At 52.0% G+C, this 23791-nt stretch overlaps 2 non-coding genes and 2 pseudogenes across 2 annotated transcripts; all 4 read right to left on the bottom strand.

Moving 5' to 3' along the window:
• The window catches only part of LOC120375680, a 1085709-nt pseudogene that overhangs the window by 792235 nt on the left and 269683 nt on the right, over positions 1–23791 (bottom strand).
• LOC120376492 lies at positions 4683–4892 on the bottom strand (annotated as a pseudogene).
• TRNAT-AGU lies at positions 11905–11978 on the bottom strand. Its single transcript has one exon. It is a non-coding gene; the product is annotated as a tRNA-Thr (tRNA).
• TRNAK-CUU lies at positions 17399–17471 on the bottom strand. The gene has a single exon. It is a non-coding gene; the product is annotated as a tRNA-Lys (tRNA).

Below are 23791 nucleotides of genomic sequence, written 5' to 3'. Positions count from 1 at the left end.
TGAGCCCGTTGATCAACGAATTGTCTGGTCTCTGACAGATTTGTGAGCCCCATACCAACTCCGCACAAACTCGGGTGCTGGAGAGGTGAATAAGGACTTGCTTTTTACCTAACACAATTAATAATTAGGCCAAAGTATTGTATAACGGGCAATGTGTGTGTTAATTCTTGGAAAGAAGTGTTTTAAAAGGATAAAAGTGTTAGCAACCCACCAGTAGACAAATGTACATGTAATGTAAGTACTGTGTTTACCAATAATCACACTTACTATTTGCCACAACCAAAAAGTCTCAGCTTACTGTAAGCACTGATTTAGCTGAGTTCTCTATCAGTCTTGGCATTAAATGGCAAACAGTTACCAATTATCTGTTTAAAAAGGTAAAAAGGTAACATAGTTCCTAAAAACAAACAAACAAAACAATGTGGGAAACAGAACCATTCATATTATCTGGATGGTCTTCCACAACTACTGGCATACTAATGTTACTACCCCTAATTGTTTTTGGTTTTAAATTGTATGTGTTTAATTGAAATGTTTAAAATATGCTGGTGCATAAAACAAATGTATGCAAAGCTAGAGCCACAGGCCCAAATCACCTCCCAGTATTTTACTACATAAGAAGTGACACTGGCGATTGATAATCTTAGTGTCAAAAGGGGGATATGTAGGAGCTGGACTTTATAATGTATAATTTGATTTCATCCTGCTAGCCATCCTTTTTGAATAGCAGAAAGAAATGACCCTCTGGGACTATAAGATTCTGTTTTCCCATATGCATTACAAATTGGGCCCTCTCTAACTCTTTGTTTTAAGATTTAGGTAGTAAGAGACAGGATTCTCTATTGTGTCTATGTTAAGTAAATTAGAGAAACATTGAAGGCCTGGGTCTCAATGTAAATTGTCTTGGTTAATTGTAAAACTTAGCAAGGTTTAATTTGCAATGCCTTTTTGCTCAATATAAAATACTACTGTTTGTATTCTCAATCTGTTTGTGTGAATGAGGAATGAATGCATCAGGAAAAGATAAGGTGTGAAGGCCATTGTTATAGCCAGAGTCAAGGAAAGAAGCAAAAAGACTTAGAGTATGGAAGAATCATCAGGCACTGCTTACTACCCAGACGGCTGTTAAACTGTCTGGCATCCGCAGCATGAATACATGCTTTGCCGTGTAAGAATGCACCACCCCCAGCGAACCAATCATCACCTCAGGACCACGCAGAGTCAATTTTGACTCCAGAAGATGACGTAGAGGAACAGCCTGCAATACCTTACACTCTACGTTCGTAAGGGTTGCCAGAAGCAGACGACTACCTAAATCAAGGCCCAAGAAAAATCAGTAGTGAGCCTAGCGCCTGCTGCCTGGTTGACATAAAACTGTTACTACAGTTCACTCATTTGAGGTTGTCAGAACCAGAAGGGCCCTGCCTCCAACATGTGGTGCCTGTTCCTCGGCTGTTGGTGTCTGAAGGTCTGGGGAGTCCACAATGACAATTCTTTTATCCAGCAGCAAGTGTGGATAGCTCAGACCCTTAATATTTCTAAATGCTGGGTCTGCAGCCACATCCCAGCCCACTCTCAAACTGATGTTCCTGTCCTGGCTATCCCACTCAATTCCCCAGACCTCACTGGAGGACCTTGTCCGTTTAACACAATATGGAACAGTAATGACACCTGGGAAGAAACTATTGGCAGTTCCTTTATCCCACTTGGGGGAGTAATACACCAGGCAAAAAAAAAAAAAAAAAAAGGCTCCTGAGGTTAAAAGAAGTAGTTAAAATAATGGCAAATAAAACTGGAGAAAGTTTAAGAGCCCTGGCCAAAGAAACAGGGGCAATCCGACAGGTGGCCTCCAAAACCGTCAGGCATTGTGCATAGTGCTGGCGGCCAAAGGAGGGACCTGTGCTCTCATTGGAAAACAATGTTGTGTGTTTATACCTGATGATACCAATGAGGTAATAGATCACGCTAGCCACTTAGAACAAAATCGCATATCTTCCCCATGAAGAGCCGAGTTCTTTATGGAAGTGGCTAAGTAACCTGTTCAATTTCTCTGGCATAGGAAACTGGTTGTTTCAGGGAGCCCTGACTATCCTGTTTGGAATCCTAATAATTTTTGTATGTTTTCAGTTAGTCTCCTGTTGTACCCAAAATTGCGTAAGGCATGCCACTCAGGTGACTGCCCCAGAACAGAGTGCTAATATGATAATTTTGAATATTGCTGATGAACAAAGATAAAGAACGGTTAATATGTGGAACCCAGTAAAATTTTGGTCATGGCGTGAGCTTGACCAAAAGGAGGGATTGTGAAAGTAGAATGAATTATATTGTAAAAATAAGAATGGATTAAAGAAATGTTGTATGTACCTTTAAGCAGAAATAAGAAATGTTGAAATACAGGTGCCAGGAAAAGAAACATTAGGCATAAACAATGGTGCTAATGGCAAAACATTAACAGAAGATGGGTGATAGTTAGTAAGGAAATAAGATATGCATGCCTAGCCCAGGTAAACTTATCTGATTCTGCTTCCTTTGTTATCTTGTTAAGTTCTCACCCTTTTACCTGTATAAATAAGATAGTTTGTGTCTTGCATGGTGCTCACATTATCTGGGTGTCATTAGCAGAGCGCTGTGCTAATAAAACAGAGTGGTCTGACAAACTGTGAGTCCTGAGTCTAACTTTGACACCACCCACCGAAGATTGATTTTCCTGTCTAGTGGTTCAGGTTCTGTAGTGTCTGCATCAGCATGTTGCTCTTTAAGGACTTCTGACAACATGTTTCACACCTCGTCCCTCTTGGATTTTGGAAGGCGCTTCAGATTCTTAAACTTTGGGTTGAGCGCTGTAGCTATCTCTAGAAATCTCACATTGTACCTTCTTTGCGTTTTGTCAAATTTGCAGTGAAAGTGTTCTTAAAGTGAACAACATGTGCTGGGTCATCACCCAAGACTGCCATAAAACGAAATATACGGCAGAATGCAGATAAAACCATGGAGCAGGAGACATACAGTTCTTCATCAAGGTCTTCAGTCACAAATTAACGCATTATTTTTTTAACGAGCGTTATCAGCATGGAAGCATGTCCTCTGGAATGGTGGTTGAAGTATGAAGGCATATGGATGTTAGCATATCTGGCACGTTAATATCTTTCAACACTGGCTACAAAAGTGCCATGAGAGAGCCTGTTCTCACTTTTAGGTGACGTATATAAGACACGGGCAGCATTATTCTAGTAAATGTAAACAAACTTGTTTGTCTTAGCGATTGGCTGAACAAGAAGTAGGACTGACTGGACTCTAAAGTTTTACATTGTTTTCTTTTTGAGTGCACTTCTGCAACAACAACAACAAAATCTACATATGCAAGTTGCACTTTAATGATAAAGAGATTGCACTGCAGTACTTTATATTTTACAGTGTAAATATTTGCAATAAAACTATATATAGTGAGCACTGTACACTTCGTATTCTATGTTGTAATTGAAATAAATATATTTGAATATGTAGAAAAACAAAATATAATAAATTTCAATTGGTATTCTATTAACGGTGTGATTAAAACTGAGATTAATTATGATTTTTCTAAAGTTAATTGTGTAAATTAACTGTGATTAATTGACAGCCCTAGATTTGAATGTTTCTGTCCCATGCAGGACAAGCTGGAATATCCGTGTGCAGGGAAAGAGCCTGGGGGGAATTGTGCTGGGAAATTATTTCCTGTTCTGACATGTTCCCAGTTGCCCTTTTTGCCCTAACAGGCTGCAGCACAACATCCATGTTTTGCTCCAGCTCATTCCGTCCTCCCAGGGGCCGGGGAAGGGAAATGGCTGCGGTGGAGCCAGTTGAGGGAGGGATGATCAGGGAGTTGCTGGCGGGTTCCCTTGGCGGGGAGAAAGGGCAGTAAATACATAGGGGGTGGGAACTTCCAGGGAGGTTGGTCTGGGTGGGAGAGGGCAGGAAATCCCCAGGGTGGGGGACAGGGTGTGACAAACCTGCTGGGATTTGTTTACTGTGAGGCTCCAGCATTTCTCAAGTGTGGCCACCAGGGGCTTTTATTGTGGCCACAGCCTCCTGGGCTGTAACTGAGGGGGAGTCGGGGGCAGCAAAGCAGCAGCTCTTCCCCCGGGCTGCCTGCAGGGGCTGGTCCCTACCCCCTTCCGGAGTCATAAACACGGCAGGAGCCGGCAACCAGCGGGAGTTCCCCTCCTCCCCACGTGCGGTGGGGCTCAGGCTTCAGGCTTCTGCTCTGGGATGGTGGGCGGCAGGCTCAGTCAAGATACATGGAACGTAGGCTGGGTGGGGAGAAGTCTGTGTAACTCATCCAGTTATTGATATACATGTGACCTCGAATATTGCCAATCTGTGTGTCCCCGCCCCACACAAACCCCCCCAACCAACCATCTCCCAAACAGACCCTCAGTCCAAAAAGCATTCATCCCTCATATTGTTGAAAAGAGTCATAACAAACAGAAGAAACCCAGCTTTTAAAACAATCCTCCAGCAAGACAAACTCACATGTGTAAACTCAGAAAATACCCCCAAAAATTTTTAACAATATGTTGTCATAAAAAAACCAAAGTGCTAAAAATACCTGATTTTTCAGCTACTTTCAGAAAAATCTTCTCAAGTCAGCATTTTTAGAGTGAAACTTTTTTTACCTTTTTAACCAAACAATTCTCCCCAGAAGGAGAGGCGCTGGTCCTGGAAACACTGCAATACCAGGTCAATGCATGGGGCGGATAAAGCAAGCTCTTATTCCATCCCCTTGTTTCAAAAAACAATTTAATATACAGTCCTCAAATAAAGGACCTATCAGATACAACTTTAGATAATGTTTCTCTTCTTAGCCAGAAACAGACACTACGCTTTTTGATGCCAAGGAGCGCAGAAGCAATGCTGGGAGAATCGGATGCTAGGCATCCACTCTTCCCCCACTGCTTTCTACTTCAGCACGAGGAGCTCCCAGACACGCACCAAACACCATTCACGACACTTGATAACTAGGTAACTCGAAGTGATGATCTCTTCCCCGAAATGACTCCACTGGAAGAATTCAAAGCAAGAGCCCTTAACACACAATTCTGTTCAAAGACAGAGAAGTCTTTCAGCCTCCTTCCTCTTGCTGGTTTCCCTGTACACGCCTAATTTGCATAAACCCACCCACTGACATGTGACTAACAATCTCTCACTGTTAACTCTTACAGCAAAACAGGCCAAAGAAAGCCTATGCAAGCGCTATACCGCAGCCCCAATGCTCTTTTCTGCTCCTTCTCAAACGTACAGTCATCAGGCACACATAAGATAGTTTTGCTCCATACCAGTCCAGTTTCTTGTCTAACCACTGCACACATATGGTATAACCCTACCCTGAGCTGATTCCCGACTTTTGTGCTCAATACAGGAAAAAGAGAATTGAGAGAGAAGCTGTGCAGGGAAGTCTTCCTCAAATTGCACTTCACTCCCCAAGGGCCTTTCGGGGTCTTCTATGGACTTCAGGTTCCATTTGATTGCCAAAGTTTATGGTCTTATTAATTAGCCATCTCCTAATGCAAGGATGCTACATGTCAGCCTAAAGATCGATTTTCCAAAAGAGCTGAGAAACAGAACTAAAGCTGAGCCTGAGGTGTTACATTTACATGAGCATCCAGGTTCTGACTGTGCCCTGGCAAGTTCAATGCTTCCGAAAGAAATCAGAAAATAAGGAGCCTGTCAGGTCCCCCTGCTAGCACCCAGATCTAGTCAATCTGCTGGGAAATAAGGAAAAGGCGATGAATAAAGAAGTCAGGAAATAACAAGGAAATGAAGAGGTTTCTGTCCAGTTTACCATCTTCTCAGCTACCAATCAAAGTTAAAGACCTAAAGTCAACCTATCGGCATAAGTACAGATGGTTGAATGGAAGTTAAAAGGAGCTGCTGTGGCAAGTGTTAGGAGCCTGCAAGCAGCATGCAGATCGTTTAAAAATGCTGTAATTAGAGGCTGCGACAAAGTTCCTCCTTTACCTTGGTGGGTCCTGAGCTTTTTGGCAGATTTGCTCACCTCAGTGATCTTCCCCTCTGGTGGAACCCACAGTCTGGGTCAACTCCTCCTGTGTCTGATCAGGAGTTGGGAGGTTTGGGGGAACCCGGGCCCGTCCTCTACTCCGGGTTCCAGCCCAGGGCCCTGTGGATCGCAGCTGTCTATAGTGCCTCCTGTAACAGCTGCATGACAGCTACAGCTCCCTGGGCTACTTCCCCATGGCCTCCTCCAAACACCTTCTTTATCCTCACCACAGGACCTTCCTCCTGGTGTCTGATAACGCTTGTACTCCTCAGTCCTCCAGCAGCTACACCCTCACCCTCACCGTCACCCTCACCCTCACCCTCTCTTGCTCCCAGCTCCTCACACGCACACCACAAACTGGAATGAGCTCCTTTTTATCCTGATTAGCTCTGCCTTGATTGGCTGCAGGTGTTGTAATCAGCCTGTCAGGGGTGCTGAAAGCCTGTGAACTGTACCCAGGTGTGTTCACAAGCAATGTGAAAACGTGCAATTCCCGCTCACACTGCACAGGGGCAGCACAGCTCCGGGGTTCTCTGGAATCACACAATAATGCTGGCTTTGTTCCCACAGCACCTGGAGCTTTTCACAGTGAGACATGGGGGTGCTGCAGCCCCCGCCGCACCCCTCGGTCCCGCACCTCTGCTTCTCTGCAGGGAACTTGTTATGCCATGAGGAGGTGCAGGGAGACTGTGCAGGAGACCCAGGCCCACGCGCTGAGCACTGCAGCTCCAGCGCTGTGTTCAGGATTCATTTCTGCTCTCTGATAACCTGCCCCAGGCTTCTCTGTCCAACTAATATTCATCCAGGCTCCCCTGCGCTGTTAGTATCTGTCCAGAGCTCTCGCCAGCCCTGCCCCAGGAGAGCTGGGCGCTCGCCCTGCTCTAGGAGAGCCAGGCAGGCCCTGAGCACTAGACGGTGACCCTAGGCCAGTGGTGCCAGAACAATCTGTATAGTGGGGGGGGGGTGCTGAGCCACCCAACCAACTGTAACCCCTGGGTGTGATGGAAACCACGTCAAGCCAGGGGCTGCTGCAGCCCCCCAGTTCCAGCCCCTCTGCCCAGGCAGCTCCCCCAGCCTGACACACACACACAGACCCTGCACCCGCCCCACCCCAGGGCTCCTCAGCCCAGAGGGGAGCCCCCCAGCTGAGTGGGGAATCAGAACCCCCCGAAATTACCCTGGGACCAGCATGATCTGCCTCCGCCCTGCCCTGCTCCGCATATATTCGGAGTGAGTCAGTTTCCCTGTCCCAACGTGTGTCCTGCCCTGTGTCTCTTCTCCTCCCCAGCTCCTTCCAAACCAGCCCATTTCCCTGCACCCTGGACTGGGTCTCTGCCCACCCCCCTTCTCCCCTCCTGCCCCCAATATCTCCCTGCCCCTACAGGTCTATAGGGCTGGATCCCTCCCTCCCCCCTTCTCCCCTCATTTCCTGCCTCTGGGGGGGTCTATGGAGATGGGCCTTTCTTCTGCCATCCCCTCTCCTACCCCCCCATATCCCGCTGCCTCTAGGGGTCTATGGGGCTGGGTCTCTCCTCCCTTCATCCCCTCCCCTGCCGCCAATATCCCTCTGGGGCTCCGTGGGGCTGGGGCTCTCTCCCTGCCCCTGTGCTCCCCCCTGCACACGATGTCCTGGGAGTGACTCAGTTTCCCTGGACCAACATTTCACACACCTCACCCCCACCCCACATGTCTCCCTCCACCCCACCCCATTTCTCCGGCACCCCAGGCTGGGTCTCTGCCAACCCCCCTTCTCCCCTCCTGACCCCAATATCTCCCTGCCCCTGCAGGTCTATGGGGGTGTGTCTCTCCCTCCCCCCTTCTCCCCCCATCCCCTCATCCCTTCCCCCAATAGCTCCCTGCCCCAGGCTGTCTATGGGGCTGGGTCTCTCCCTGAAGCCCCGCCCCCAGCGCGGGGCTCACAGACAATCCCCGCCCAGCGGCTGTGACGTGCGGTGACGTGATCACTCTCTGCAGGCGACTCATTCACTGGAGACCAAAACGACAGAAGGTGTCACGTGTCCATGGGCGGGGTTATGCAGATGAGCAGTGTCTGGCGGCAGGACGGAGAGCAGCGAGAGGAACCGAAGGAGCCCGGCGGAGAGAATTCTCTGCGTGTGGACAGAATCCGGTGTGGGGAGTTCGTGCTGTGGGTGCCTGCACCAGAGTCACTTCGGGGCAGTGATTGCTACTGAGCTACATAGTGACCAAAGGCGTGTGAATGGGGTGTGGGGCCTGGCGGGGAGCAGCTCCTGGTGATAAGGAAAGCAGTGGGAGCAGCAGATCCTGTCCTAGCAGGGGCTTGTGGGGATGTGGGTTTTTTTTTTTTTTTGCAACATGAGTGGGATTGTTGTGGGTGCAGCTAGACCTTCTTCCTTCTCTGGTGGGGCGGGGCTTCTACTGTCTGCCTTGGGGAGGAGGAGGTCCATGATGTCACAGCCCATGGTGGGGGGTGGGGGTTGAATCATGTTTCTGAAGTGGGAGAGCAACTTGCCCCGCTCCCACTCACTCTCCACTAGGGGGCTGGGCTGGGATCTCTAGGGAGGGGAGCCCAGGAAAAAACAGTCTCCCCTATGGAACCCAGGAGTCCTGGCTCCCAGTCCCCCTGCTCTAGACCCCCTCCACTCCCAGGACCAGGGGTAGAACCCAGGGGTCCTGGTGCCCAGCCCCCTCCAGCTCTGACCACTCGATCCCACTCCCCTCCCAGGGTGGTGCAGGGGTCACTGGGTCGGTGTCTCAGCTCTGCTAAGGGCCTTGACTGATTTTCCCAAAGTGCTTCCTTCTGAATCCAGCACATCTGCCCCCCACTCCGCCCAGTCACTGCCCACCCCCGTATGGGGGAACCAGCACTGGGCCGGGTCGTGATGGGAAATTGTCCAAGCTGGCCCAGGAGAGACGTGTGTGTCCCTGCTGCCCCCTGCTGGTGTGGCTGAGCCCTGCTCTGTGTGTGTGTGTGTGTGTGTGTGTGTGTGGTGGCGGTTTGCAGGATTTTGTATCCTGCAGCAAGTGACACACACACACACACACATTGACGCACAAAGGGACTCTCAGTCCCAAGAACACACAACACACCCAGAGGGGCATGCTAGCCCAACCCCCAAAGAGAGAAACAATCACACCCCCAGCCACACTCACAATCACACACACACACCAGAATATTTGCAATTGTGCTCAGAGACACGACCGCACACAGTTCACTCCCACTGCTCCCAACACAAGGACCTCCTGCCCCACTCAGCATGTGCCGAGGCCTGTGGAACTCACTGCCACTGTACAGCTACCCATGAGAATGGACCTTTCCAGGACCAATATGAGACCAACCCCCAGAGCTGTAATAACACCCTCCCACACACAAAAAACCCTTGCAGAAAACCACACAAACACATGCAGAAATCAATTCATCCATCCATCCACCCACCCACCCACACATACACCATCCCCATTCTGTGCACACACCTTGGGTCACTGTGACACTGAAGACTTCATTTGGATGGGGGGCCCAGCACCATGTGTCTTTCCAAGCAAGGTTGAGCAATTCTCCATGTGTGGCTTCATGCAGGTGATGGCTGATTCCCCCAACTTACAGCCAGTGGTGAGCTCCAGCCAGTTCACACCCATTCACAAGAACCGGTTGTTAAGTTTAGAAGCCTTTTTAGAATTGGTGGTTCCAGGACAACCGGCTCTAAAAAGCTTTTAAATTTAACAAAGCCTCATGCAGCTGTCTGCCCGGCCCCAGCTCACCTCTCCTTCTCCCCTGAGTGCTCCGCCCTCCTTCTCCTCTGCTTCCCGTGAATCAAATGTTCACGGGAAGCCAGAAAAAAGCAGCAGGCAGGTAAGCTGGACGCGGGGGTGGAATGGCTCCCTCTGGCCCTGGCCAAGTGCCCCAGCCCGGTCCCAGCCAAGCACCCCCAGCTCGGGCCCGGCCCGGGGAGTTGGGCCTCGCGGCTCCGGCCCCGGTGCCGGCCCGGCCCGGGGAGTCGGGCCCCGCAGGGCCGGTTGAGGTCCCGGCGGAGTGGACCCGGTCCCGGCCCCAGGCAGTGTGGTAAGGGGGCAGGGAGCAGGGAGGGGGTATTTGGTTGGTTGTGGAAGGGTGGCTAGGGGTCAGGGTGGTCAGAGGGCAGGGAACAGGGGGATTGAATGGGGGCAAGGATCCCGGGGGGCAATCAGGAAGGAGCAGTGGTTGGATGAGGTGCTGGGGGCACTCAGGGACAGAGAGAAGGGGTGGTTGGATGTGGCAGGGGTCCCGGGGGGCCATCAAGAATGAGAGGAGGGGTTGGATGGGGCTGCAAAGGGCAGTCAGGGGACAGGGAAAGGGGGATGGGTCAGGGGTCCTGGGGGTGTCAAAACATGGGGTTGGATGGTGCATGACCTCCCGGGGGGGCACGACCCCATCAGGAGCTGAGAAGGAGGGAACCGGTTGTTAATATTTTGGCAGCTCATCACTGCTTACAGCATAGTGACAACCATACTACACAATTCTTATAACTTCATATGCATGAATGGTATACATCTATGGGTAGATAAATGACTTTCAGCAGATCATATCCTTTCCCCTGATACCTTACAAGTCATGCTCTATATGTAAGATCACAATTATATGAAAATGAGGAATATGGGGGTTACAGCCGCTCCCCCAAAGGTCTAGAATGTCACACTAAGATTCTATTTTCATTTACGTAACCAACTTTGACCTCTCTGCCTAACACTTATAATCACTTCCAATCTATCTTTCTGTAGTTAATAAACTTATTTTAATGTTTTAAACTTACTTGTGAAATTGTCCAAAGTGCTTGGGAAAGCTGCTCAGATTAAAAAGGCTGGTGCATGTTCACTTTCTTTTTGAGGAAGCGGTGAATTAATTAATGAGCTTGCACTTTTCAAGAGGTTTTGAGCAGTGTAAGATGGTACATTTCTGAGGTGCAAGGCTGAGGGCTGGGGAGATATGCTGGTATCTCTCTATGTATAATTGAGGAGTGGCTTATAGAGCATTCATACCACTTAGTTGGGTGCATTGCTGCATGTTGTTGGCTGAGTGATCACAGCACATGGAGGGGGTTTTGCTGCTTGTCACTAGTGCAGCATTGTAAGACACAGCCCAGGCTGGAGAGAGAAGAGGACAGAGCAGTTCCACAGTTTGGGATTGTACCCCACGGATCCCACCACACAGAGATCCTGCTGTGACCAGCCGTGGTAATACTGTGCTTAGTGCTCTGCCTTGTAGCTTCAACAGCTGCACATGCAAGATGAGTTACAGTGACCTTGACCTTGTTTCCATGTTTATCCAAAGCCTCCTTTTGACAGTTGTCAGCCAAAAGCCCCGTTTCTTTTGCAAGCATTTGTATGGCTACCCAGAGTCGGGCTTCTCCATTAACAAAAAAGATTGACCAAAAGGGGACAAGAGGAGGCACATTCAGCAAGGCAGCACTGGATGCTGGATCCTGAATCTGCTCTTTATCCAGCAGCTCTCTTGGCAAGCTCTGCCATGGTGCCACGCTCTGGGACTTCTCCCCGAAGTGCTCCATTTTTCATCAACAATAACATGAAAGGTGAAAGGACAGTCATTCTCCATTTCCTGCAAGCCCTGCAGAGAACCCTCTAGAAGGGGCTCTGTGCACAGATATCCCCAGCGAATCGCATGGGTGCATGACACAGGCTCTCCTGTCACAGCAAATTGCAGCCGGAGCAACCTCCTTGCCAATGCCAATAGCCTTTTCATCAACACCAGACTGAGGATTTGATTCTCTCCAATGCTCTGCTGGAAAGAAGCCTTTTCCTTCACAAGCAATTACTTGGATTGTCAAGGGAGGTCTCTTCTGTTTCCTAGGAAGACACAGGAAAATGTGAGCAGAGGAGACAAAAGCTATAGAACAAGGCACCACTGGGAGTTGAACCCAGGATCTCCTGTTTACTAGACAGGTGCTTTAGCCTACTAAGCCATGGTGCCTTCCCCAAGAAGACATTTGCAACCATTCTACTTGATGGTCCAAGACTAAACCTTCAAATTCCAAAGTAAAAATGTTGCTCATTTCCATCAAGACTTGCCGACCTTGAGCAGGCTGGCTCAGTGCACAGAAAGCCACAGCTGAGTTGACAGAGGGCTTCTAACATGCGCTTCTCCCACCAGCTGCTGTGATCAGATACTGATTAGTGCTCTGTGTTTCAGTCACAGCAACTTCAGCTCAGCTTTGAGTCATGGTAACCTTTCCATCAGCTCCATACTTACTATTTAACACTTTCTAAGACTTAGCTGCAAGGAAGGGTCTCTGTGTCTTGAACAAGCACTTACAAGGATTGTGCAGTAAGGTCTTTTCTTTTCATGAGAAGAAATAAAAGAAAAGAAAAGAGCCTGAAAAAAAGCCAGGTTCAGCAAGGAAAAACTGTCAGGCCAAGCCAGGATCTCCTGGTGAGTAGGAAGGCTCTTCAGCCAGCTCTTCCCAAAGATCACTATCTAGAGGCTACTTCCCACAGAGACCAATTATGGTTACAGACACATCCTGAAATTAGAGCAGGATATTTTAAAGCTTTATCTCATAGTAAAGTAACACAATTCAGCCATGTCGGCACAGAGGAGGAAGCACTCCGTCATTTCACAGTTATTGCTACTGATCTCACTGACAAACTTTCTTTTCTCGGGGCTGCTCCCAACACTTTAGGGAGTTTTTCCTCTTCTCCCTTCCAGCTGTGGTGATGGGACTGCAGCAGCTCCCCAGGGCCAGCTTTGCTCTTTCACTTACATCCTTCACTGCTTTGGCTGAAGCTGTGTTTGCCACCAGTTTAATCCATAGCTGAAACCGCAGGTACCAGCAGCTAGTTACAAAGGCTCAATTCCCATCACCATCAGTGGGAGGTTCTCCTGGGCTGCCAGGGCTGCAGGATTTGGCCCATGGACAGTCAAGGTGCTACAGCAGCTACATTCTTACGTGGTGAGTCCTGCAGCCTATTACCAAACTGCTCTGCCATAGTCTGCAGGGCGGCCTGACTTGCTGAGAATCTGGCAGAAGAGAGACCCTGGAGCAGAGAAGGAAAATGTCCTCAGCAGTCACAGCCGGCAGGAGCAGCAAAGACTGAGTATCAGCAGGGCCGGCTTCAGAGCCTAGCGCCAAGCAGGCGCGTGGGGCGGTGTTGTCGGGGCAGGGCGGCATTTGGCTCTGGCAGACCTTCCACAGTCATGCCTGCGGGAGGTCCACCGGAGCCCGGGACGAGCGGACTTGCTGCAGGCATGACTGCGGCGGGTCCCCTCTTCCCACGGCTCCGCTTGAGCTCCCGCAGGCATGCCTGCGGCGGGTACGCTGATCCCGCGGCTCGGAGGGAGCTCCCGCAGGCATGCCTGCGGATGCTCCACCGGAGCTGCGGGACCACCACACCCGCCGCAGACACTTCTGCCCTGGCCGCGGGACCGGGGAAGGGCGGCGCAGCGCGGCGCCCTGCTTGGGGCGCCATAATTTATAGAGCCGCCCCTGAGTATCAGACACACTTTTTCACCAGGACAGTAAATGTGCACAACCCCCTGATATATTCTCAATTCACTCCCCCTCCCAAGGAAGCCCTATTCTGCTCTGTTACACTCTCATGGGAGGAGAGGGAAGGTCCTCTCATGGGTAAATAACTGGTTACAAGGTAGGAATAAATGGTCAGTTTTCAAAATGCAGAGAGGTCAATAGTGGTGCCCCCCAGGGGGTCTGGGATAAGTGCTATTCAACATATTCATAAATGATCTGGAAAAAGGGGTAAACAGCGAGGTGGCTAAATTTGCAGATGATCCAAAACTACTCAGGAACGTTAAGTCCAAAGCAGCCTGCGAAGAGTTACAAAAAGAGCTCACAAAACTGGGTGAAAGGGCAACAAAATGGCAGATTTGTTGATAAATGCAAAGTGATGCACATTGGAAAACATAATCCCAACTATACATATAAAATGACGAGGCCAAAAATAGCTGTTGCCACTCAAGTGAGGGATTTTGGAGTCACTGCGGATAGTTCTCTGAAAACATCCACTCAGTGTGCAACGACGGGCAAAAAAGCAAAGAGAATCTTGGGAATCATTAAGAAAGGGATAGAGAATAAGACAGAAACTATCATATTGCTTATGGCCCACCACATGCATTGGCCTCCCCTCAGGCAGGGGACTTATAGGCCCTTCTGCCAGTTGATGTTGGCAGCAGCAAGGGCTGGGTTCAATGTCTAGGAGAGGAAAGCAGCAGAGAGGGAGGAGGAGAGAGAGTCCTGAGAGCAGAGTGCAAACCAACCAGCTGAGGGTCTCACAGGAGTCCTGAAATAACAGTAGCTCCAGGTCCCATCAGGGCTGCCCAGATGGGGAGTAAGTGGAGCAATTTGCCCTGGGCCCCGCAGGGGCCCCCACAAGAGTTTTTGGGGGCTCCTGGAGCGGGGTCCTTCACTAACTCTGGGGGCTCTGGAAAACTCTCGTGGGGTCCGGGCCTCCGGAGATTCTTCCGCTCTGGATCTTAGGTGGCAATTCGGCGGTGGGGGGGGGGTCCTTCATGAATAAAAAGTGACTTCATTGAAGTGTTGAAGGGCCTTAATGGAGAGAAAAGATCGGGTATGAAAGGGCTCTTTAATCTAGCAGAAAAAGCATAATAAGACCCAATGGCTGGAAGGTGAAAAGAGACAAATTCATATTACAAATAAGATGCAAATATTCAACAGCGAGGATGATTCACCACAGGAACAAGCTACCAAGGAAAGTGGTGGATTCACCATCTCCTGATGTCATTTAATGAAGACCACATGCCTTTCTGGAATGTGTTGGCCTCAAAAGTAGCTCTTGTGTCATACAGGAGGCCTGTGATATGCAGGGGGTCAGATTAGATGCTCTAATGGTCTCGTCTGGCCATAAAATCAACTAATTTCTGAAAAACTGAGTGTAGCATTGGGAGCAGCATCTGATGTTTTCCTGTCTAGCCGGCTTGCTTCCTAGAACGAACGCTCCTTGAGTGGGGTGATCCACAGGGAGTAGCTCAAACCTCCAAAGTGCCTGGCCAGGGGCAGGACATTAGCACAGCAAGGGAGGGGTGTGGCAGTGACATCACAAAGGCCTTTTGCAAGACCTCAGACTATTGGTCAAAGGTGGTGGGGAGGTGGTGACCTCACAGAGAGATGCTGACATCAGCCAGGCAGGACAGGGGCGAGGGGCCAGGGAAACCTCAGAGACCCCTGTGGCTTTGCTTCAGCAAGTCTCCCTCTCCAGGTCTCTCTTTGAGGACTGAGAGAGTATTCGGGTTCACGTACGTGAGTGCCAGGAGGAACCTCTTTCGAGTTTTCTCCTTCCCTTTTAGTGATTTTACTAGAAAACAGCCGTCCCTGTTTAGAAGGTAAGAGGCTCCTCGAGGGAAGGGATGTCCTGGGCATGTCACAGTTCGGATTCCAGTGGCCCCCCTACACTGTAAGGAAACTCTCGCCACCTGCTCTGTGTTCGCAGGGTGGGAGAGAGCAGCATCCACGGCAGTGATTTGCTCCTGGCTGCTGGAGCAGAGCAGCAGGCTCAGCTGTCAGCACTTCCCAGAGCGATGAAAGGGGAGGGGCCCATGGCTCTGTAGCAGGAATGCAGGGCAGGCGAGTTCACGACGGGCATTGTGGGATACTGGCAGAGGCCAGTTATGGTGATATAATGAACAGCAGCGTCTACACTGACACTCTGTCACTTTAAGTTTGCTGCAAAAAGCTCTAGACCTCTCATCGAAGTCGTTTTACTTTGTCAGCAAAACAGGGCAGTTTTGTCACCAGACGTGGCATTGCAGTTGTTGCTGACTGAGGGAGCGTTGTGTGTTTTTCACACACCTGAGCAATATAATTCTGCTGAAACAACTTTGTAGTGCAGACCTGGCCAAAGATTCACTCACACACAACTTGCAAGGAAAACCTCACCTGCTCCTCTGCTTTGCAGAATCCAAACGCAAGTAAAGCTTGTCAGGCCCCGGTAGAGATGGCAGGGAGTCAGGTGTGGGCAGGGCCGGCTCTGGCTTTTTTGCCACCCCAAGCAAAAAAAGGGGGGTGGGGCCACCGGAGCAACAAAACAGCGGGGAAAAAAACATCAAGGCTGGAGCAGCAAAGCGGGGCTGGGGGGGATACAGCGCGGCTGGAGTGGCAAAGCGGGGGGGTCACGGTGCGGCTGGAGTGGCAAAGTGGGGGCAACACAAAAACGGCGGGGATGGAGCAACAAAGCAGGGGGGCGGGTGGGGGGAAACAACGGCATGGCCGGCAAAGCAGGGGCAAAACAAAACAAAAAACCCCACAGGGCGGCCGGAGCCAGGGGACTCCCTGTGCTGCAGAGTGCGCGCCCGGTCTAGTGGGGGGAAGGGGAGGGAGCGAGGCGGGAGAGAGAGAAGGGGGGCAGCCAGGGCTTCAGGGGGGCACTCACCACGCGGCCCCGACCGCCGCACCGCCTGGCACCCTCACTCCTTCTCTAGACTAACCAGTCCTAATATACTGTAACATGGTTATATTCCACCACCTTCACTGGTTTACACCCAACAAAATTAATTATACAGCAGAAAGAAACAATCACAGATCCAGACAGAGACCATGCAAATAAACATACAAAACAATACAAAAGGGAGGATTTCACAACTACATCTATACTGACATAAGGGTTTTCCAGCTGTGTCTATTGATAAGTGAGTTCTTGCCAGACAGGATGCTACCAAACTAAGTTTCCCTTTCTCTGGAGGTGATGGAATATCAGGACAGGATTGTATTCCTAACAGCCCAATAGCACCTTATTTCAATGTGACTAGTTGGGAATGTGAGGATGTGACCATACACGTCCCACCTTATGGCTGCCTTTGCTGCTTAGCCGAAGAACCAGGCCTCAGACTGTCACAGTGAGAGAAGGCCATTACACAGACAGACAGTGATTTTTTATTCTTTCTTTTATACCTTTATAACTAGCTAAGTGATAAAAATACACCTAAATTCTTAAAGTACAGGCCTTTGCAGACAGGCCTGAATATCTGTATCCTAACAGTCCTCGAGGTCAGGCAGCCTCTGGGTAAGGGGGTGGGGACTCAGATCCTTCCCCTGGCCAATTCCACCAGGGTCGGGTATAAACCAGGTAAGTTTGCCACAATAGCCAGACCAGATGCCCCCTTTACACTTGTGCTCTGTTGTCATTGCTTCTCTCTCTCCCTTCCCCCCATCTCTGCTGCTCCCCCTCTGGGCTTTCTCAGCACCTGGCCCCACAGCGCTTCCTGCCAGCCAGAGACTGCGCTATCTGCACCTGCAGCTGCGGCCTCTCTCCTGATTGCTAAGGAAAGGAACCTTTCCAGGAAATGGCCACAGCTTCTGGGAATCCCTGTGTGACTGTGAACAGAGTTTGGCTCCTGGCACACAAGGCAACTTAAAAGCTGAACACCCAGAGAGGGGCTTGAACCCTGGACCCTCAGATTAAGAGCCTGATGCTCTACCAACTGAGCTACCTGGGCTTGTTAGGAAAAATCTTCACCGTTCACCACAAGAGTGAGCAGGCAGGCAAAAGAGAGGCAAAAAAAGTCCCAGGAACCCCTCCTCTTTTTCTGCACAGCCACTGCCTGTCAGCAGGATTCCTCCTCCTCTTCCCTCCTGTGCCTCAGTGTGACTAAATCTCCACACCTAGACAGCCGGTCTGTCCGCTGCACACCAATCCCCCATGCCTGAGCCTCCCTGCCAAAGCCCTGCACCTGGCTCCAGAGAATTAAGTCTCACGTGTTGCTGGGAACTCGACTTCTTGTGCCCAAAGAGTCTCGGCCCCCTCAGCAGATGACCTGAGAAACACAGTGTCCGGCTTTTCCAAAGAAGAGCTTAGCCCCCCTCATCATGTGGCCTAAAGGATGAGGCATCTCCCTGTGGATTAGATGATTCAGGATTTGAGTCCCCTCGTGGTTGTGCTCACTTTGTGCTGAAAGTCCTGCTCCCTTCAGGTCTGGAACCTCTTCTTGGCCGCTCAGGCCAATGCTCCGGCTTCAGCTAGAGCCCCGGGAAGGAGTTGGGGGGGGGGTGTCACAAAGGCTGGGGCATGAGCCCCAGGTGCTTCCAGTCTCGCCTTTGCCCTTCCTGACTTGCCAAAGAAACTGGGCTGCTTCACTGCCAAAGTGAGCATCTTGAGTGGGAACGGTAAGAGGCCCCACCAGGGGGGCTGGCCCTGCTTTCCTACCATCTTCTGGTGTTGGCCACAGAGCATCAGCAGCCGCCCCGCATGCTGGTCTGTGGGTGGCCTTCAGTGGGGGTTTGGCATGGTAGGGAGCAGCCTGGCCAGGTGTCTTTGTGGCTGTCTGAAGGCCACATATAGGCATGGTCCTGCTCTTGCCCCACCCTCAGTTGCTCTGTAGCTTTTAAGCCTTCCCTTGGAGCTGTCAGCACCAGCCGCCTCTGCTCTAGGTGCCCGGAGGAGGAGAGGTGCTGGGCTCCAGCCTGGGACTCTGCCTCTCTCCTGCCTAGCCCTGACTATGAAGCCTGGCCCTGGCCCTCCTTCCTTCAAGCGCCATGTGGGCAAGAGGAAAAGCACAGTAGCAAGTGCCAAACTTGTGGGCATCAGGTGAAGCCATAAGAATCCCAACTCTCAGGTGTCAGTAGCCAGTTCTAGAGCCCTGACCCACTGCAGCCTCCCACCCAGAGACCTGAGTCACCCAACAGGAGGGGAAAGACTTGTTCTTGTACAACAGGAGACAGGGAAGTTGAGCACTGTGAGCTCCAGGGCTTTATCACAAACCAACACAAGGTCCCACTGAGATCTGAACTCAGATTGCAGGATTCAGAGTCCTGAGTGCTGACAAAGCCCAGAGGGGGAGCAGCAGAGATGAGGGGAAGAGAGACAGAGAAGCAATGAGGACAGAGCACAAGTGTACAGGGGGTTCAGGTCTGGCTATTGTGGGGAACTTCCCTGGTTTATACACAACCCTGGTGCAATTGGCCAGAGAAAGGATCTGAGTCCCCACCCCCTTACCCAGAGGCTGCCTGACCCCAAGGAGGCTCTTTCTACTCTGGTGTGTGGCAGAGACCTCATCACCCCAACAAGGCTGGGCCCAGGAATCCTGGGGGGTTTGATGACCCCCAATCTTGTCATGATCACTTGAACGGGGGCTACAGTCTCTCCACTCTGGGCACTTCCCTGACCCACTCCTCATTGCATGTGCTTCAAGCAAACACCATTTATTACCCAGCAATCAATGTAAAACATAAGGAAAGGTGGGAAAGGAAAACACGTCACCCTGTTCTGTGGCGCAGGGAGATCACAACCAGCGTCTCTGGAGGGTCAGGGCAGGTCACAGTCTCTCCCTCACATGTCCCAGGCCTCCTCCCCAGGCCCTGGCTGTGCTGCAGGGACACCACGGGCTGGACACTTGCTCTGGCAGTGGCCACATGCTCTAGGTGACAGGCCCTTGTTCCCAGTGTCAGCCCCCATGTAGGGGATATGATCCCCCCACCCCCAAAAGTCTGGCCTGCAAGATCTCTTGATGGGTGGCATCTCCTTGCACTGGGCCTTCTGCCCAGGGTCCCCCTCGCTCTCCCACGCTGCTCACTGCACCCACCTCCAGCCCCAGTGCTGCTGCGGCTCTGCCTCCAGCTCCCTGGGCTGCTCCTCTGGCTCCGCTTGCTGCAGTTCTTCTCCCAGCACAGATCTGCGCCCTGGGCAGCTTCTATGGCTCGTGCTGCTGCGGCTCGGCTCGCAGCACAGATCTGCTCTGGTTCTCCCTGGCTGGTGCAGCTCTGCTCCCCGGCTCTTCTCCGGGCTCCTGCTCTCTCCTTAGCTCTGCCCCACTCTGGCCCAGGCAGTTCCAGCTCGCACGGAGGATGGGACCCCCTGGCCTGGTGACTCCCTCATTACACTGCCTGGCCTGTCAGTGTGGCTAACTTGGAGCTTTGGCCTCTCCCCATTGCCCCTGGGGACTGTCAGTCTCAGGGTCCTGATTTCCCATTGGCCCTTCACCCTTCTATTGGTGCTGGGAACTAGCCAACCAAAAACCCCACTAAGTTTTAGTAAGGGGCCTACAGTCCCTTACATGAGCCAGCCCCGTGAGGGTCACCGATGCACAGAGACAGCAGCATGAGCTGGTCCGATGGTGTAATGTTCCATGGGCATCCCACTAGATTGCCAGCTGCCTTTCAAATGCAGTGTGGAGACTGTTTGTGTGTGGGGAGAGACAGTGTGTGTGTTTAGGTAGGTAGGAGTGGATCATTATTATCCCTACTTGAAAGAGGGAGAAGCTAAGGCTGAGAAAGGAGAATTGACTTGTCTTAGGTCACACAGCCAGCCAGTGGCAGAGTTGGGAGTAGGACCCAAGAGCCCTGATTTTCAAACTAACCATCAGATCTTGAATTTCAGACATTTCAGACCTGAATAAAGTGCTCTCAGATGAGCTCCAGACCAACAACAGTGCACAGTAATTATTCAGCAAGTATTTGAGGAGAACTGCAATGATAGAGAGAATCATGAACTGCTCAGAGACCATTAATGCAGAGAAGCAGCAAAATTCATCAAACATATGACTGGTTATAACTTATTTCCTTGGTCTTCAAAGAGAACAACAAGGACCTGAGTCTCCTCCCTGTCAATAACCCCCTGCTCAGCCAATCAGGGTAGAGACTGAGGACGGGAGGCTGAGGGTTATCACCAGAGAGAGCAAAGGATGGCCCAGGTCACCAGTGGGGATCACTGCCCGAGCACTATTTCAGCCCCACATTTTTGGGTGGACCTCCCAGAGTGGGAGCTGCCGAGCACTCCCCCCGCAACATACACACACACACACAACTCTGATGTTGGGAGGGGAGCAAGTGAAAGGAGCAAGAGAAGAAGAGAAAGGAGGAAGGGATGGATGGAGGAAAAGGTGAAACAAAAAGGACAAACCCTAATGTCCCCAGTGATTCTAAGGGACAAAATCCCAGGTGCGGAACAAAATTCTGCCTCCTTAAGCTCGTGTTTTCCATGCCTAGAATTCAACTGTCACCAGATGGATCAGACTGAACAGGTTTCAGACCTCGAGGAGGCTCTTACCTTCTAAACAGGGACGGCTGTTTTCTAGTAAAATCAGGAAAAGGGAAGGAGAAAACTCGAAAGAGGTTCCTCCTGGCGCTCACATCCGTGAACCCGAATACTCTCTCAGTCCTCAAAGAGAGACCTGGAGAAGGAGACTTGCTGAAGCAAAGCCACAGGGGTCTCTGAGGTTTCCCTGGACCCTCGCCCCTGTCCTGCCTGGCTGATGTCAGCATCTCTCTGTGAGGTCACCACCTCCCCACCACCTTTGACCAATAGTCTGAGGTCCTGCAAAAGGCCTTTGTGATGTCACTGCCACACCCCTCCCTTGCTGGGCTAATGTCCTGCCCCTGGCCAGGCACTTTGGAGGTTTGAGCTACTCCCTGTGGATCACCCCACTCAAGGAGCGTTTGTTCTAGGCAGCAAGCCGGTAGTTTTGGATCATCTGCAAATTTTGTCAGCTCACTGTTTAGCAGATCATTTATGAATATGTTGACTAGTCCTGGTCCCAGTACAGACACCACTAGTTACCTGTTTCCATCCTGAAAACTGACCATTTATTCCTATCCTTTGTTTCTTGTCTTCTAACCAGTTATTGATCCATGTGAGGACCTTCTGGAGGTGAAAGTAAGCCGGCATGTTCCGTTATGGGGTACCGGCAAGAGCCGGTACGCTGTGCCAGCCCGGCCCGGCTTCCCCAGGCTGGTGATTTAAAGGGCCCAGGGCTCCCTGCTTCGGACAGAGCCCCAGGCCCTTTAAATCACCTCCCAAGCCCCCCTGCCAGAGCCCTGGGAGCCATGGATGCTGCTCTCCCGCTCTGCCAACACAGAGCAGGGGCGGCAGAAGCTTCCTTACAGTGGGTGGCGGCACCATTGTCCAAACTGTGGCACTCCCATGACACCCCTTCCCTAAGGACCCCCAACCAAACCACCTCTCCCCCCGAGGCCCCCCCCAGAGAAGCCTCTTCCCCAAGACTGCACCCGTCCCCCCCCGCCATCATTTGTCCTAACAGCCAGTAAAGAGTGGTGGGGCCATGGCCCTCTAACCCCCCTGTTCCAGCCCCCCTGACATAGAGCTAAGCAGGCAGCAGTGTGTGTGTGTGTGTGTGTGTGTGTGTGCGTGTGTGTGTGAGACAGAGAGTGCTGTGCTGAGCTGAGCCAGGGAGAGAAGGGGGCTGATGTCGGGGCTGTCCCCTGCCTCAGGACTGGTCGCTTCCAGCAGCTGTCTGAACTTAGAGACAGTGTGCGACACACTCACTCTTCCGCAACGCACACACTGTCTCTCCCCCCCACACACACACATGCTCTCTACCCATGGGTGGCAGTTTGTAGAAATTTTGGTGGTGCCCAGAACCCGCCCCTGCCCAAACTCCGCCCCCCACCTGCCCAAGGCTCTGGGTGGGAGTTTGGGTGAGGGAGGAGGTCTGAGGTGCAGACCCTAGGCTGGGGAAGGGGATTGGGATGCAGGATGCAGGCTCTGGGAGGGAGTTTGGGGATGGGAGGGGTGCAGAGGGAAGGGGTGCAGGGGTGAAGGCTGTGGGTGTGGCTGCAGATGAGGGGTTTGGAGTGTGGGAGGGGCTCAGGGCGAGTGTAGGCGTGTGGGGGTTGTGGGCTCTGGCTGGGACTGGGGATAAGGTGTTTGGGGGGCTGGAGGGGCTCAGGGCTCAGGCAGAGGGTCAGGGTGCAGCGGGATGAGGGCTCTGGCTGGGACTGGGGATAAGGTGTTGGGGGGGCTGGAGGGGCTCAGGGCTCAGGCAGAGGGTCAGGGTGCGGCGGGATGGGGGCTCTGGCTGGGACTGGGGATAAGGTGTTTGGGGGGCTGGAGGGGCTCAGGGCTCAGGCAGAGGGTCAGGGTGCGGCGGGATGGGGGCTGTGGCTGGGACTGGGGATAAGGTGTTTGGGGGGCTGGAGGGGCTCAGGGCTCAGGCAGAGGGTCAGGGTGCAGCGGGATGGGGGCTGTGGCTGGGACTGGGGATAAGGTGTTTGGGGGCTGGAGGGCTCAGGACTAGGGTAGAGGGTTGAGGGTGCGGTGGGGGGGCTCTGGGGTGGGGCAGAGCTGGGGATGAGTTTGGGGTGCAGGCCGGCTGCTCTGGGAGAGGGGCCAGAGAGGACTCCCACCAGCCCTTTCCCTGCAGGCAGCAGCAAGCTCTGGGGGAGGAGCCCCCTTTCCTGCCCCCCAGCAGCACACTGTCACTGTGGCCTCACTGGGGGTGAGGGATGGGGCAGGAGTGGTGACTGTGGGCAGAGGGCCCCCCCCCCTGTGCTGCTTGAGGGTCCTGCCGGAAAAGGGTTTCAGGGGGCAGGGCAGGCTCAGTCAGTCTGTCCCGGCCATGGGGCACTAACACCATGAGGCATCAGTTGCTGGGAGGCAACATGGAGCTGCTCAGGGAAGAGACAATCAGTGATTCTCTGCTCCTGGGCCCGGGAAAGACGAGCGGAGCGGGGGCAGAGCCCGGGGCCGCAGAACACTCGGGGGAGGCGTGGGGGGCACCTGGCTCCACATATTGCTGGAGCTGGGTCCCTGGTTCTGCATATTGCTGGTGCCCGAGCACCATATGGGTATGGAACTCTCCGCGTATGTCTCTACCCCACACTGCAGTTGAAAAGCAGCTGGCAATCTAGTAAGGTGCCCATGGACCAATGAGATAGAGAAACCTGCATCATGTGATGCTGTACCAGCCCGTGAGGCATTGCAAACCCTTCCCAAAGCACCCTGCAGCCAGCTGCACAGTGGGATAGCTACCCACAATGCACTCCTCTCTGTGGAAATCCAAGAGATGCTAGCATGGATGTGCTC

This window comes from Mauremys reevesii, linkage group 12 (assembly GCF_016161935.1).
Source record: "Mauremys reevesii isolate NIE-2019 linkage group 12, ASM1616193v1, whole genome shotgun sequence".
Classification (NCBI taxonomy): domain Eukaryota; kingdom Metazoa; phylum Chordata; order Testudines; family Geoemydidae; genus Mauremys; species Mauremys reevesii.
The sequence above is the reverse complement of the archived record's forward strand: the minus strand, read 5'-3'. Positions and strand labels throughout refer to the sequence as shown.